Here is a 15418-nt window from a genome sequence, read left to right as displayed (position 1 = left end):
TGCCTTGTATGAAAAGGAATACAAATTGTCTGCATCAGGTTGTAAAAAGGAAACATTTTTTACAGAGATGGAACAATTGTTTCCAGGTGAGATTCAGCTATTTGTTTATGATAGTGTTGATGCAGCATGACAACACCCAGAAATGTCTGTCCTAGGAAACAAATATATTTTAAGAAATAAAGATGTACTGAAGTTACAAAATCATAGGGGATCTTACTGATCCTTGCCTTGAAAACCATTAGAAAGCCATCAGCTGTTAGAATTTAGATGAAGATCAGTAAGGATCTGGAAGTGCTTTACAGTTGGAATAGCCGAGGGAAAAGGCCCGTGTACTTTTAAGTTGGAGACAGTAAGTTGCTAGGAGGAGAATATATGAATGACATGGCACCTGCAACAGTGAGGAGCTGCCCTTAAGGTTCACATGTTCCTGCCTTCTTCCACAGAGGATAATTTGCTTTGTCTTTTGTGTATCTGCAAAGGTACTCAAATCAGCTGCCACTAAATCTAAATAGAGTAGCTTGACACTTTGAGAATATGCCCACTGGGAGAGATGAAAGATGTGTAGACTCATGGGTGAGACCGCACCCACAGAATCCTTTCTTTTACTGGCTGTCATTAGAAGTAAAAAGTAGATGTCTTGTGATGAGCCTGTTATTACAAGGAAGAAAGGTTTGTTTTTCTTCATGAATCACCTGTGAAAATTTTTAAAGCAGCATTGTTTGAGGTGATTGTCAAGCTGACGTTGCTGAATATTGTGTTATTCTCTGAATAAAATGAAAAGCCTTCAGCTAGAAGAATCCACTTTCAGAGGTTTGGAATGGTATGTTTGGTAGAAAAAAAAATAATTGTCTTTTTTATGATCAAATTTTTATGCTTCCAGGTCTATAATTTATGATGTGCACCTGTGTCCAGTATAATTGACTCTGAAGCAGCAGATGTGATAACTGCTTCCTTTTGAGCGAGGAGGCCTCCAGGCATTTCCTGAGGCACTGGAGAGATTTGTGCTCAGGCAATTATTTCTTGATGCGGAAACTCTTGCCGACTAGCAGCTTGGATTAAATAATCTGTTTGGGGGGAGAGTGGAGTACTGACACTGAAGAGATTCAAGTGAAGGCTCTTCTGAAGGATCTTCAGGTGAAGGTCTTTGTGCTCTGCAGTTATAATGCTGATTCCTCTCCAAGCTAAATTCTCAATTAGTGTATGAAAGACACTGTTCTGACTTCTCAGTATTGCTTTAAAACTTCTTTTTCTTACAGTCACCTGATATGTGAAAATGACTGTAGTAGGATTAAGTTCTGTCATGAGTCTGAGTGGTGCATTTCTGGGTTTTGGAGGGGGATTTCTCATTGATACAAATGGTTTTGAGGGCTGGAGTTTTTAATGTTAAAACTGAAAATCATCATATTTTTTCATCACTTTGGTCTGTACTAGCATGTTCCTTTTGCAAAGAACTTGAATTTCTAGTTTCTTAGTAGCCCACGTATTCTTTTGCAGTGACTGTGCACAATACATGATTACAGTGCCTTGACTGAGTCCAGCATATCTAATCATGTCACGAATGCTGCTGGTGGTAATAGCAGAGGTTGTAGTGTGTGAGTTACTCTATGTGCAAACTGCTGAGCTGCGATCTCAGAGTAGTAGTGGTGACTGAGGCCTGTTGCATCCTGTTCACCTTTTCTCCTGCTACTCCCTGTTTCCTTGGAGATGCCCTTTCCTACTAATTTACCTGTCACTGTGTCCTAATCTCTGCTAAAGAGGCTCTTCTTTGGTGATGCCCACAAGATACAAAGTAGTACTTCCAAAGAAATTAAGAACTTCCAACTTATTTCCCAGTTTATCTTCTTTCCAGCATCTTCTAAACTGGAGAGTCTATATTATAGGATTATCTTTATATTCTTTTCTACAGGCTGACCTAAATGTTTTTTCCTTAGATAACAACTGTGTAATATAAAATAAAAGGATGCCAGGTGCTCAGTAACAAAGCAGAAGACCGACACCTTCTCATCCTCTCTGCATGCGAAGTTGTCTTCTTTAACACATCATTTCATTCATCATGAGTATCAGAAGCAGAAAATTCCTTTTTAGGCATAAGGAGAAACAATAGAGGCATGACCTGACATAGGGGATGTGTGCTAAGTCCTTCCAAAGACTTTGTTGATGGCTAAGCTTTACAAAGGACTCAATTTGGACATGTGTGTGGCTTAATAAAGCGACTGAATTCCTTGATTACTTGGATTCCCACCACAGACAGGAATGTAGGTCTGTGCACATTTCTTGCACTGAAAGAGAATACACCAAGAAGTCCTAACTCCACGATCAACTCCTGAAAACAACTCGCAAACCCCCAAATACTAGTTGAATATTAGTTGGAGCATTCAAAAGTTAGTTGAAAAGCAGAATAAATAATTCATATTTTTCTCTTTAGTAACTTCCTCATCTTTCCTGCCATACACAAACTGTAGCATATTTTTTTTATATAGAGAAGTTTAGCAGCTAAGAATAAAGTACTGATCCATAGTGAAAAAAAAAGCAGAATTCTGAAGTAAGATGCATTAGTAGCAGCTCTAACCTTGGTTTTAACACCAATTTTCAGCCTCAAGTGTTTTCCAGACTAGGAAGGAAAAGCAGAGCCAGTGACCTGCTGTGCCACGCCACCGAGGGGCAGAGGGGCCGTAGCACCAGGCTGTGCTCCTGCCTTGGGGTCGGCCATGGCAGGTGGCCCGGGCTCAGTGATCCCACTTGGAGGCATGTTCCTCTGCCAGCCAGCAACCTAGAGCCACAAGCTTTTCCCATCCTGGGAGCAGTTTGATGTGTCCTTATGTAGTGAAGTCTCCCTGCCAGAGAAGGCACACACCTGAGAGGTGTACCCACATATATTCAGGTGAGGTCCAACTTAAGATACTAAAAAACCACCACAGTATTAAATCTGCAAAGCTGGAAATATCACAAATTTCCCATGACAGGATCTGTTCCACCCCGCCTTTGTGTATTTGTTCATTGCCTGGCAGCCTTTTGTGTGTTGTAGTTCTGTCTCCTTTCATCATTCAATATTGTTACTGCAGTGTGAGTTATGGTGGATTGCTTCCTGGTGGGAGTACTCAAAATTTACAAGATTGCTCATTCTGTAGACTTTTGGTCATGTAACAATGAAGCAAATGGGAATAATCCTCTTGCATTTTAAATGGCCATACATACAGGTGTTTGTACCTTAGATAAAACAGCAGCAGGAAACAACCTAACCTTCAGGAAGAAAATGAGATAGCAGAGTAGGATTTGATAAGGTAAGAGTTTTTCAAAAACTATAGTGAGAGCTTTCTAAGCCTCTAAGTAAGTCCAGAGTCTCAAAACCCGATCTGATTTGACTACTTAATCTTTTTGTCAATTTGAAGCAGGGATGGTCACAAAATGATTACATGTAAGTTTTCTTCTATTGATTTTTGTCCAAAGTACTCAGTCCCAGATGGTAACTTAGCTCAAGAACTGCATCTAATTAGAAAGACTGAGGCAGTCACCAAATACCCTTTGGTATTTTTCTAATAACCAGGACATCATTTTCCTTAAAGACTAACCAACTCTTCATGTGGCAAGAAAAAAAATAACTTACAGGCTTTTATATAAGACTGATTTTTTTATACTTAGAGTATAAGAGTATAAAAGAGTAATTTTTATATACTTAGCAATGGCCATTATAAAACTATTGAAAAGCAATCTCAAACTTCTCTTGAGCCACATACCTTAGTTCCTCTGGCTTTTGATAGCTAGTAGAGACTAATCTATTTGCAGGCATAATATTACACCAAAGTATTTTTTTCAGTAATATAGTGAAAAAACAGGATATGTTAAGTAGCAGGAGTGGAGAAATTAGTCCACTAGTAATCACACACTGAATAGTCTCCAGAGATCAATTATGCCTTCCTCAGTTGCAAGTTTACCTCCAAATCTTTAATTACACAGTATTTTCATCTCATCTACTTCATATTGTATATTGTGTATAATCTATATGAAAATATAAAGGTCTACTGAAAACTTGAAAATTATTGGAAATGCACTCTCCTCGTCTCTGTGATGAAACTGGTTGTTTGGTGATTTTCTAAAGGGTTTAGAGAGATGAGTGCCAAATCAAAATAGTAAGAAGAAACCTTGAGAAAGAAGAACATTGAGAGAAACTCAGTATTTGCTATAACATACTCTTTGTAGGTAACTGTTATCACTATTCATACCTCCCAGGTGTTTCCACCAGACAAGTACCTCTCAGGGTCTCTCTTCCAGAGGGAAATTAGAAATGTTTTGGACACTCCATTTCAAAGAGAAGTGAAGCAGAGCATACTGAAAATGCCTCTTCTGAAACTTCTCTAAGTGGACTAATTGATACAGTTTTAAAAGTTGGCCTAGTACTTAGAGTTATAGCACTTTATATTATCTTGTTATTTACAGCACCTCTGAGGAACTGGCAAGTGGTCTAGTATACAGGTAGACAAGCTGAGGAGCAGAGATATCAAGCTTCTTTGGGTGGGATCCAGGATGCTTAATTTAAGTACCTAGAATAATTACTGCTTACCTTAACTGTAGGGCTGCAACTCCAGGGGTTGATCCAGTTATCTTACAGTAAAAGCCTCAGTCTCCCGAAAGGTCTGCCACAAAATTACTGCATAAGAAAGAGTAGTGACATCCCGCCATGGACACTAGCAGTGGAGGGTGATGAGCCTGCCTGCAAGGAGAGGCAGCCTGCGGACCGCAGAGCACTCGGAGGCAGGGCACACAGCTTCCCTCACCGCCGTGCCCCTTCCAGCAGGGACCACCTGGCAGTGAATTGGGAAGTGGTTCTCCAGACAGGGTTTGTCATCCTGCTCTCTCCTGTCCCCTCTGCTTGCATCTGCGTAGCTAACAGGAGCCAGGAACTGGTTAGTGGCATCCCTGGCCTATGCCAGCCTTTAAGCACTCATGAAACTGCATCCTTGGCGGGCTGTAACTCAGAAAGGAGTTTAAGACAGAAGCACCAGTGACTGGGAAGTGCAGGGGACAGTACCGGGTCAAAAAGAGGACTGTTGAAAAGGTCAGGACTACTGAGGGCCCTGTTGCTCAAAGCTGTACATTCTCTGGCAAACCCCTGACATGGGACTCGGGAGCACTGGTGACCTACTGATCTCCCTGCGCAGAAGGTCAGAGGAGCGGGTAGATGAAGTGTGTACGGTGACCTCACCCCTTCTCAGACTGGTCCCTTTGGGAGTGTTGCCAAGCAGTATTCTCCTGGCCATTCAACAGCTGATACTAAGGCCATGATCATAAAATAATAAAGATATGCAAAAAGCTTTTAAAATAGTGCTACACCTCTATATAATCGAGTCTGTGTTTATAACCTTGCTTTGTGGAAGGTACAAGTTTCTGTTGTTTATATACCTTGTTTCAGCTCAGGCTCTGTAATATATAAATGCCTTTTGTGTGGCATTCAGGAAAATTTTTACCTGAAGTATGAAGAAATAGTTAAAGCTGAGCAGGTGAGGTAAGAGTTGGAACCCAAACTGTGGTTCGCATTACTAAATCCCCCAAGGCTCCATTGTTCTAGTATTTGAGGTTTATAGAAAATAACTGCCTGGTTTCTCTCCTGTGCCTGTAAATGATTATATGCCTCACATTTCTAACCCTTGCTAATACTGCCAGTAACAGTAATACAGCCTCCATGTGGTAACCCAGTTTTTCACATCCATATCTTCTTTAATCTTTGTCCAAATCCCCATTTCTGCTAAAGAATGCATCAGGCACCAAGATAAGACTTGGGGAAATGTAACCCTTGTCCCAAATAACCTGTAATGTACTGTAATGTTTTATCACGAGAACTGTACTTTGTACAGTTGTGTAAAGAAGCAACCATCCGCCTGCCAAACCCGTAGTGCACCCACGCTCTGTGGCACTGACACCAGGATTCTCGGGTTTTGCCCATGGGATTAGCCGCTGCCAGCTGGTTCTTTCCAAAACTAGGGTCGTAGAGTAGCAACACCAGGACAGCATTGCTGGCAGGGTTTGTGCCCTGCGTGGATCCATGCACGGTGCATAGGGGCTAGAAGGCTGCAAGGTTCATGAAGCAAAGGCTGTTCTAGCTGTATAGCAGCAGAGCTAGAAGGAAGAACAGCACATACAGCCAAAAGACTCCGTGTTCAAAATAATTTGGTCTAATGCTAGTTATTTTCTTCTTGGCTTTGATAGGGAAATTATGGTACCTTATAACCTCCCTTTTAGTGTATGCATGTATGGATCATCCCATGAGAGACCTTTGTTCTTCTCAAATTTCTCATGACTCCAGTTCCACCAGTCTGGTCTAATCTTCCTTTACATAAGAGCTGTGTAATTCTGTGGCACTCCACCAAGGGAAAGGCTTTAACTAAATCATGAAATAGTTCTTCAAAGTCCCAAGTAGAAACCTGTTTATTACTATATGTAACAGAAGATTAAACTTATTAATAAGTCTAAGCATGTTCCAGGCATCTCAAGAGTAAAACACTCTGTTAGCTAGCTCAGTAAATACTAGCAAAGCTGAAATGCTAGTTTGCAAATAGACCAACTATGTCAAAAAAGGAAACCTTGGCCTTCCATTGGGTAGTTCAGGTAGTCAAATAATTTTACATCCCACTTGTATCTTTCTTTGGCAGCTTGTATTCCTGAATAGAGCTTCAGGTCCTGAAGAATGGGTGGAATATGAGCTCAATAGCTCTGCTTTCTCCCTGTGAGAAAGCGTGTTGTGTGAGGGAACAGCTCTGCTGGCTGCTGTCTCACTGCTGCTCCCACACACTGCGTAAACACTGCTGTTGGAAGTAGCCATGGACCATGGGCTGCAGGGGCTTTGGTGGTGTTACCACATTTGTTTCTGTCATGGTTTAAGCCCAGCCAGTAACAAAGCACCACAAAGCTGCTCGCTCACTCCTTCCCCCCTGGCCCCGGTGGGATGAGGAGAAAACATAAAGAAACGCTTGTGGGTCAAGATAAGGACAGAGAGGGATCACTCACCACTTACGGTCACGAGCAAAAGACATGCTCAACTTGGGGAAAAAAACAAAATTCAATTTAATTTGTTACCAATCAAATCAAAACAAGGATAATGAGACATAAAACCAAAATTTAGAACACCTTCCCCCCACCCCTCCCTCCTTCCTGGGCTCAGCTTCACTCCCAGTTTTCTCCACCTCCTCCCCCTGAGTGGCAGAGGTGGACAGGGAATGGGGGTTGGGGTCAGTTCCTCACCCCTTGTCTCTGCCGCTCCTTCCTCCTCAGGGGGAGGACTCCGCGCTTGGCCCCTGCTCCCCCGGGGGTCCCTCCCACAGGAGACAGTCCTCCACGAACTTCTCCACCGTGGGTCCTTTCCGCGGGCTGCAGTCCTCCAGGCACAGCCTGCTCCAGCGCGGGCTCTCCCAGGGAGCGGCGGCCATCTTGGGGGGCATCCATCCCCTTGCTCCGGCGTGGGCTCCTCTCTGCCCCGCTCCTCCTCCCCTCCTTCCTCACTCCCCTCGGGATCTGCACAGGGGTTCCTCTCCCGTTCCGATGCCCTCACTCCCTGCAGGTTTGTTCCCCTTCTGAACTCTGTTCTCCCAGAGGCGCTACCGCCGTCACTGACGGGCTCGGCCTGGGCCAGCGGCGGGTCCGACTTGGAGCCGGGGAAGCTTCTGGCAGCTTCTCACAGGAGCCGGCCCTGCAGCCCCTGCCCCGCTACCAAAACCCCGCCACACAAACCCAAAACAGTTTCTCAGACTGTGTTGTAGAAAGCAAGACACAGTCCTGAATGACCAAGGAGGTTGTGTGCAAGTGAGGGCCAGGTTCTCAAAGGCAAAGATGCTACAAGTAGAAAGACATGCATAGCTCTCAAGGGACAGCTAAGTGCTTTGGAAACACCTCAGTAGATGCCGCTGTACATTTTAGGCCTCTAAACACATTTAATATCTGGTCTCCAAGATTGTTTTCTCTTGTAGTTCTTTATGCTCACCATATATCACATTATTTTTCAATCCTCTGAGCCAGGCTATATAAGTACCGACAGGCTGCAGATGGCTGTTAAGACAAGTTTACGGGGCACATAACAAAGAATTAAAGTGTCTGCAGTGAAGCTGCCACAGGTGAAGTTACACGTTTGGGCTTGAGATGGTCTAACAGCTCATTTCCATGTAAAGAAAGTTCTCTGCCCTTCTCCCTGCTCTCCTCCCGCCTTGGCCCTCCTCCTGTCATGTACACTGGCTTGTGTTTTCTGACCCTGCACCAAGCCAATTCAGTTTACTGCAATCAAGAAGATTATTAAACTGGAAAAAAGGTGAATTGTTTGTGATGGCATATGGAGTTGACTCAAAGCGTGAACGTACTGAGGAGCACCAAAGCTAATGCAAAGGATGGGATAGGATTGTGTGCCTGTGTCTGGGTCTAGGGAAAGGAAGAAAAGGAAACAAGATCTTTATAGCAGTGGCAAGCTGGTTAATCCGCTTTGTGGTAAAGTGCCAGTACCCTGAATAACAAACGAACAAATTCCATTCATGCGCAGTACACCTTCAGCATCATCCTGCATATACATGTTATTTTTATTTGTCATTATGGATTTGTCTTTCACAGAGTGGGTATAAGTGGGTAAAGCTGGGACTGCAATATGACAGATTATCCATTGAGACAGCAGCAACGAGGCTTTGCTCTGAGGGAAGATGATCAATAAAATCTGCATATTTTGTAAGCTCATCTCTCTGCTCCCTCCAAGAGATAACAGCAATCTTTCTTGCCATCTCCATAGGACGTAGGGAGGCTTTCTTTCTCCATTTTTAGTTTGTTTGTTTGTTTAGCTGGAGTTTTTCCTATCATAGATTCTGGAAACAGATCAGCTTTTCATCTTCCCCTCAAAAATCTGTAGAGAAACTATGAAGGTAGACAGCAAATAAATAAATGGTAATGAAATGTACTTGCCCATGAAAGATGTAACTCATTCAGTTGGAGGAAAAGGAGGAAAGCTAATGTTTGGCAGCAACTGGTAATCACTCCAGCATTTCAGTTGAGTTTTTGCAGATTAACTCATTTTCTCATTTTCTATTTCTATTGAAGTCAAAAGGCAGTATTTCCACTGGCTGCAGTTGGAGCAGTTTTAATCTCTTAAATTTTGAACAGTCCTGTTTTTCCATCTAAAATAATGATGTATGATATTATTTCAAAACCGAGTCAGTTATCTGATGTGTGGATTCATCATTCATTTTAACATTTATCCGAGCATTTCCTCATTCTTCTGCTGAGGTTAGTTTAAAAGAAAAGGCACCTCCCAAGCTACCCTCCCTTGAAAGGTCATCTAAAGCTTTCTTTTCCACTTTTTAAGCTCTGTGGGAAGTACAGCTTCAGCCCCATTAAAAACAAAACACAGCAAGAACAACCCATGTTCCTCATGCAACAGCGTCTTTGAGTGAACACCGCAATGACTCATTGTTGCCTTTGGCACCCTGCTTTGGCCAGGCACGTGCAGCTGGCGGGTATGTGGGAGCATTGGGTGGACGGCAGCAAATGGACGATGCCTGCCAAAACACTGACAGCCTCAGTCGTTGGGGAGCAAGGCAGATGCCTGGACATACGCTATGGAGGGTAGCCGAGACACCCTCACAGTGCTGCAGATACAACATAGGACCTGTTGGACTCCCACGCCCTCTGCGTTGGTGCCTGGAGGCTGGGTGGGATATCCTAGAGTACTCAAGAGGGCATCTACGTCAGAAAACCTGCATCTATATTGAAGATCCCCTAGAGCTGCTATGTTAAGAAGTCATGGGTGAAAGAGCTAATCCGCAGAGAGAGCGTACTTGCTGGTTTTCCTGGGCGGATTCTGCTCTGAAACCTTTAAATGGATTATGGGTTTCCACTTTAGCTTCTTTTTAAGAAACAGGCTCTTTGTGTTGCTTTTTTCTTTGGCGTAGCATATTGGACCTCTTGGCAGTCTGAAGGTGGAGGCTCCCATGCTGCAGTTGCCACAGCGTTACGGGCAGTGCTCAGCTCCGTGCTCCCGATGCAACAAATGCATCATTCATGTTGCCTCCTGGGAAACAGGAGGAATGGATGCTTTGCCTTATTCTGTGAGTTTTGGTCAATCGGTCCACCTTCAGGATCCTTTGAAGAGAGGAGTCCATTTTTCTGTGTGCATGCATGCAGGCATTGGATATAGCAGTCAATTTTAGGATAGATCAGAGGGAATTTCTGGTTTTCAACTTCACATTTCCCTAGGATACCTTCAGGTATTTTGTAGGATTCTGTCCTATGCAAACATATCCTACAGGCAGTCAGGCAGTCAGAGGACATTGGTGTAATTGTGCCCAGCAAGAGTAAAAGATGTATATTTTCTGGGGTTGGGCCGAAAGTTGCTGCTCTCTGAAAGGTCTCTGCTGTTTGCTGCAGAATGTGGTCGAATTTTAGGGTTGAGTGGGGAACTTTCAAGGAGATTATGAGTAGTGCCACAGTGAATGCAGCTAGACATGGCTGTGTCATACAACCTGGGGGACATAAGACCTGAAAACTAGGTTTTTACAGCTTGCTTAGTCTGCAGTTTTTAGTTTCCTATCTCGGACTACTGAGTCTTAGCACTCAGCTGCAGCTGAATTGAACTTTCAGAATAATGACATAAAATATAACATTTTAAATTTTCTATTCAGAGCTGTACTGGGAACAAGTTCAGTAAACAAAAGAGGGTGCAGAAGGACAGTGCTAATAAAAATCCTGCGTATATTCTCATTAAGAATTCTTAGCTATTCCTGTGTACTGACTGAAGCAGGGATCTTCTGAAAGGAGCATGATGCAGCTGTATCATTAAAAAAGTGTATCATAATATATACACAACAGGATGCCACATTAAAGGCGAGCTTAATTCTGGCATTTCATTACATTAGAGGGACTGACTTTGTAATAATAACTTTCTTTCAGTGCAGGCTCATTTTTGCTGGGGGGGTATGTGAATAACCACCTAGGTTTACAAAACAGAAGGTGAAATTGCAGACCTCATATGTATACACCATGCATGTTGACACTTATGCATCCATCAGCAAGTGAAGACATTTTTGATTCACAGCTCTGACCTCTGCCCTTTGAACTTGTGCGCTAAGAGATAGGCTGGCGTCCCCAGAGAGTCAGTCCCAAAAGGATGCTAAGACACATGTGTCCCCACTGCCTTTTGCAGATTATATGCTGATAAAAGGAACCTGTTTATTCCCAGCTCCAGAAGAAGTTGAGACAAAATGAATACAGAACTGTCTGGCTATTTGCATTTCATCATTTCTTTGTGATAAGTCTGTATCTTGTGCTGGTCCTTGCAACCCCCACCTCTCCAAATGGGAAATTCCCCGTCAAATTCATAGCTACTGAAGAGCCTCCCAAAGGATCAACTGTAGTTTTGTTAACCTAGGAAACATGGCATGTTTCCCACCTGGTCACATTCTCAACAGTGACTGCACCCCCCCAAAAAGAAAGAGTATTTACTGTCTTGTCTTATTCTCAGCAATGACAATGCTTTTTCCAACATTTTCTAATGATGGGCACTCTTAGTGATAGCAAGGGTGAAAACTTTCAGCTGTATGAAAGTTTTGCAAAGTCAAATGAGGATCTGCAGATGTGAACTGCTGGACACTCTTTCCTTTAAATGCTGTTGCCAGTTCTGCGTGTGGTACCAGTCAGAAAACACTAAACAGAACTCAGTCAGAAATTGTTGGTTTCTGCCCTGATTTTATCACTGAAATGTTCTTTTTCCTTAAGGCTTATCACTTCATTTTCCCCACTGTAAAATAAAGATAATAGCTGCTATTGGATAGCACATTACACTTGTATTTATGAAGGAAGCAAATTTCTGCATCTCAGATTTCTGCATTTGGTAACTAGTCCCACTTGCACTGACTTCTCCAAGACCCACAGAGCCTATCAGTAGCAGAATCCAAAGCAGAATTAAATCTGAGAGAGGAATCAGAAGACAGAAACTGTCCTAGCTGATGGGGAAATATTTACTTGACTGCACTAAGGATGTAGTCTGTTTTAAATATTCTCATTCTTTTGAAATACTAAGAGATCTGAAAGTAGAAACTGCAACTTTGAAATGGAACATTGTTATTTGTGGGGATGGTACCAAAAGTAATTTCCAAAAATCCACAGAAACATTTAGTTGTTTTCCAGCAAGCACTGATCAAATAGAGGAGCTCTTCTGGATCAAGCTGTGCTTTAATTACTGACCCATCAGTAGGATCTTTGCTTCTGAAAATTTAACACCACTATCTCACAGCAATCCCATAAAATGCTGTCTTTTAGTGAATAGTGACCATGTTCCCTGTTACTTCTGGCAACCTGACTAATTCCATCCAAACCAAATAGCTGCTGTTGTGCTCCCCTAAAATCTCAACTTTCTGCGTCCATCTTGGACCACTTGGAGTTGAAAACAATTAGAATTTGTGGATGCCTTTCTTTGTAGTTGTTGTTTGGTCATACTATGGCTATATATAATCAATATGGCATGTTTATCATGGTAAGCTACATCACTATGTGGCAGCAGTGCTATGAAAATCAGGTGTCCCAATTCCTTGGTAGTCAGAGACCCAATACGATGCTATTTGGAATCATCTAAAAGGATCAAACCTTCTTTAAGAAAACAAATGAGCAGATCCTTTTTATCAGTTCATTTTGTTTTTCTGCTGACATATCACCATATGAAGCTAGAAAGATATGGACTTCTTTGGGGAGGAAATTCATCCATTTCTTATCTTTGTAAAACTTAGGCTGGTCTCCATCATCAAGCAATGTCATGTTATTTCTCTGAGCTAATAAAAAAGATCAGCAACTCAGCATCTGTAGCTTGTAATTCAATATCAAGTGAAAAGTTTGGACAGCATGCCAACGTTTCATCCTAATGTTAATGTATTATCTTCAGGAGAGTCCAAAGGGCAGCCTTCTGGAATACGAATAAATGAATACCTTTAGCCTTAATTATTTTTAAGGTCTCTTCTCGTTTTTCAGATGGCACCTGTTCTTCCTAAATGACTTTAATTCCTCATTTGGATAGATAGATCAAATTTGCCACCAAGTTTGCCACTTACCTGCCAAGAGTGGTAGGAAACAACCTAAAACAGAAAAAGGGATAATTGTGACAACTGATATTTGCTCTTCTGGCTAGTGAGTTGGTTTATTTTAATCCTCTGCACTGTAAATTATTTCCAAAAGCTTCAAGTGGAAAATGCAGATGTAAACAGAATTTTGGTACTTCTAGGAAGTACAACTTGCACAATATTTTCAGGAGAAAAAATAGTTTCAGGAATTAAACTCAGGTGACTTTCTTTTTGAAGTGCATTTCTGTTTGTGTGGAGAAGGGGGTGTACAGCCAGAGGAGGCAGCAGCCTTCAAAGTATTCACGGGGAGGTCACAGTGTAGCAGCATCATTTACCATGAGATCACCAGCACAGGGCCAGGCTGGCCCAGGAGCCCTCTCTGGGGCAGAATGGCTTGTCCTGGTCTCTCCTGGCCATATCAAGGAGCAACACACATGGAGGTGCCTTTTACACATGCCCAAATCTACTAATTCATTTTGCAGAGGGGGGAATGAGAATTTGTCAACTTGCTTAGTCACTACCAACTCGAAGTGTAATTCAAGTAATGGAGCAAAAATCTCTATATGCTGTTACCTGTGTAATAATAGTCGTCTCAAAAAAAAAAAAAAAATTCAGGATAATTTAATTTCAATTTGAAAACATAATATGTTTGTAACATGATTCCAGATTTGCTGAATGTCCGTGGTCTCAGACTATGGTATGTCTCATGAGCCATGTGCCCTTCTATAATGTGAAAGGTCCCTATAATTTCTGTCCAGTCATCCTCCGTTGGACCCATTTCACATGAGCAAACTTGCTAGCAAACCAATAACTTTGTATTTGCACGATATACTGAGCATGAAACACCTAGAGCCACGTGGCGCTTGGACAGACTGTCATTGCACAACTCTGCTACGCTACCAGCAGAAGAAAGCTGATGCTCCTTCACCAGGCTAATACGAAACAGTACTGAAGACACTGGAGAAAGTCTTCATTTTATTAAGCTGCACGTCTTTCTAACACAGTATCAGGAATGCACTCATTTTTTTATATTTTTTTTCTGTTTAAACTTCTTGAAATCCTTAATCTTAACTGCCACAAAATGGCAGTTTACTGCAACTCTCAATGGACCGAGCAACTTGAACTGGATTTCTGTGGGCCAGTTCCCCGGGATTTAGAAGATGCTCCTTTGGCAGTTGGTCCTCTGATGCTGGAGAGTCACTGAAGCTTTCCCTCTCCCATTCACCCCTCCATGAACAGAAACCCCGGCCACTGGGCTGGGGCTCTGGGGGATGCAGCTGGGGGAATTTGCTGAAAGACTGATCTTTCATGGGGAACTGCAGATTCATTGGAAATGTTTAATAGGCACACACCAGTTTTGACCAATGCTTCAAACCAGAGGGGTCCCCTGGGAATGTGGGAGGTCACTTGGCTGCTGGGCTGCCAGGAGGAGTCCCATGCAATGCGGGCAGCTGACTGCTTCGTTTAGCTTTTCAAAAACCTGGTGACTTTTCTGAAGGGAATACTTTCAGAGTCTCCTCTCCTGGCATTTTCAGTTTGCGTTCCAGTTCAAAACAACCGTTGCTATTTGCAAACCGTATGACTTGCGTGGCCCAGTTAGAGCTGCAGTCATGTGCCCTCCGCATTCATGGAGAAAAAGCTGAAAAGGACTGCTCTGCTGAGGCTGAGAAGTTGGTACAGGGGCAGGAATTAAATTTTTAAGCTGACATTAGCCAGAATTGGTGCTAAAAGACATAGCGCTGCCTCCCTCACCTGCCCGTTCCTACCCTCTCCCTTGAGTTTGTACAAGCGTAGTCTGAACAACAGAGGAATTGATCCAGCTGAAATCTCAGCCAAGGGGAACAAAAACACAAGCTGTGTTCTGGCTCATGATGTCGTTTGCCATCCAGCGGCACAGACACGTGTGCCCACGGGAGGGAGAGCTGCAGGGGATGGAGAGAGCTGCCTCTGCAGGGGACTGGGGAAGAAGATGCAAGGTGGTCTCTTCTGCTGGCTCTTGTGCTTCCTCATGGGGTGAGGTTATGTGAGATGGCCAAGACTGGGGGTGGCTGTTACCTCCCAACTCCAGCAGGAATTTGTGTCTTGGTGAAATCTTCCTGATCTTCACTTCCCCCTTGCAGGAACGGTGCGCGCACGAGTGCCAAGCAGTCACCAAAATTGCAGAGATGGGCACGTGGCAACCTGGGCTGAGTATGAGAAGTGGTGTGTAGGTGACACTGAGAGGTGCCCCCACCCCAGCTGTCCAGGGAGTTCACTCGCGAGGCAAGCGGTGAGCATTTACTCTACAACTCTGTGTTTCAGGGTGCCTTTTCATGATGAAGTTGCACAAAATAGACTTTTTTTGTGTGTTG

The sequence above is a fragment of the Accipiter gentilis genome, chromosome 16 (genome assembly GCF_929443795.1).
Source record: "Accipiter gentilis chromosome 16, bAccGen1.1, whole genome shotgun sequence".
Taxonomy (NCBI): Eukaryota; Metazoa; Chordata; class Aves; order Accipitriformes; family Accipitridae; genus Astur; species Astur gentilis.
This window is presented reverse-complemented; position numbering follows the sequence as displayed.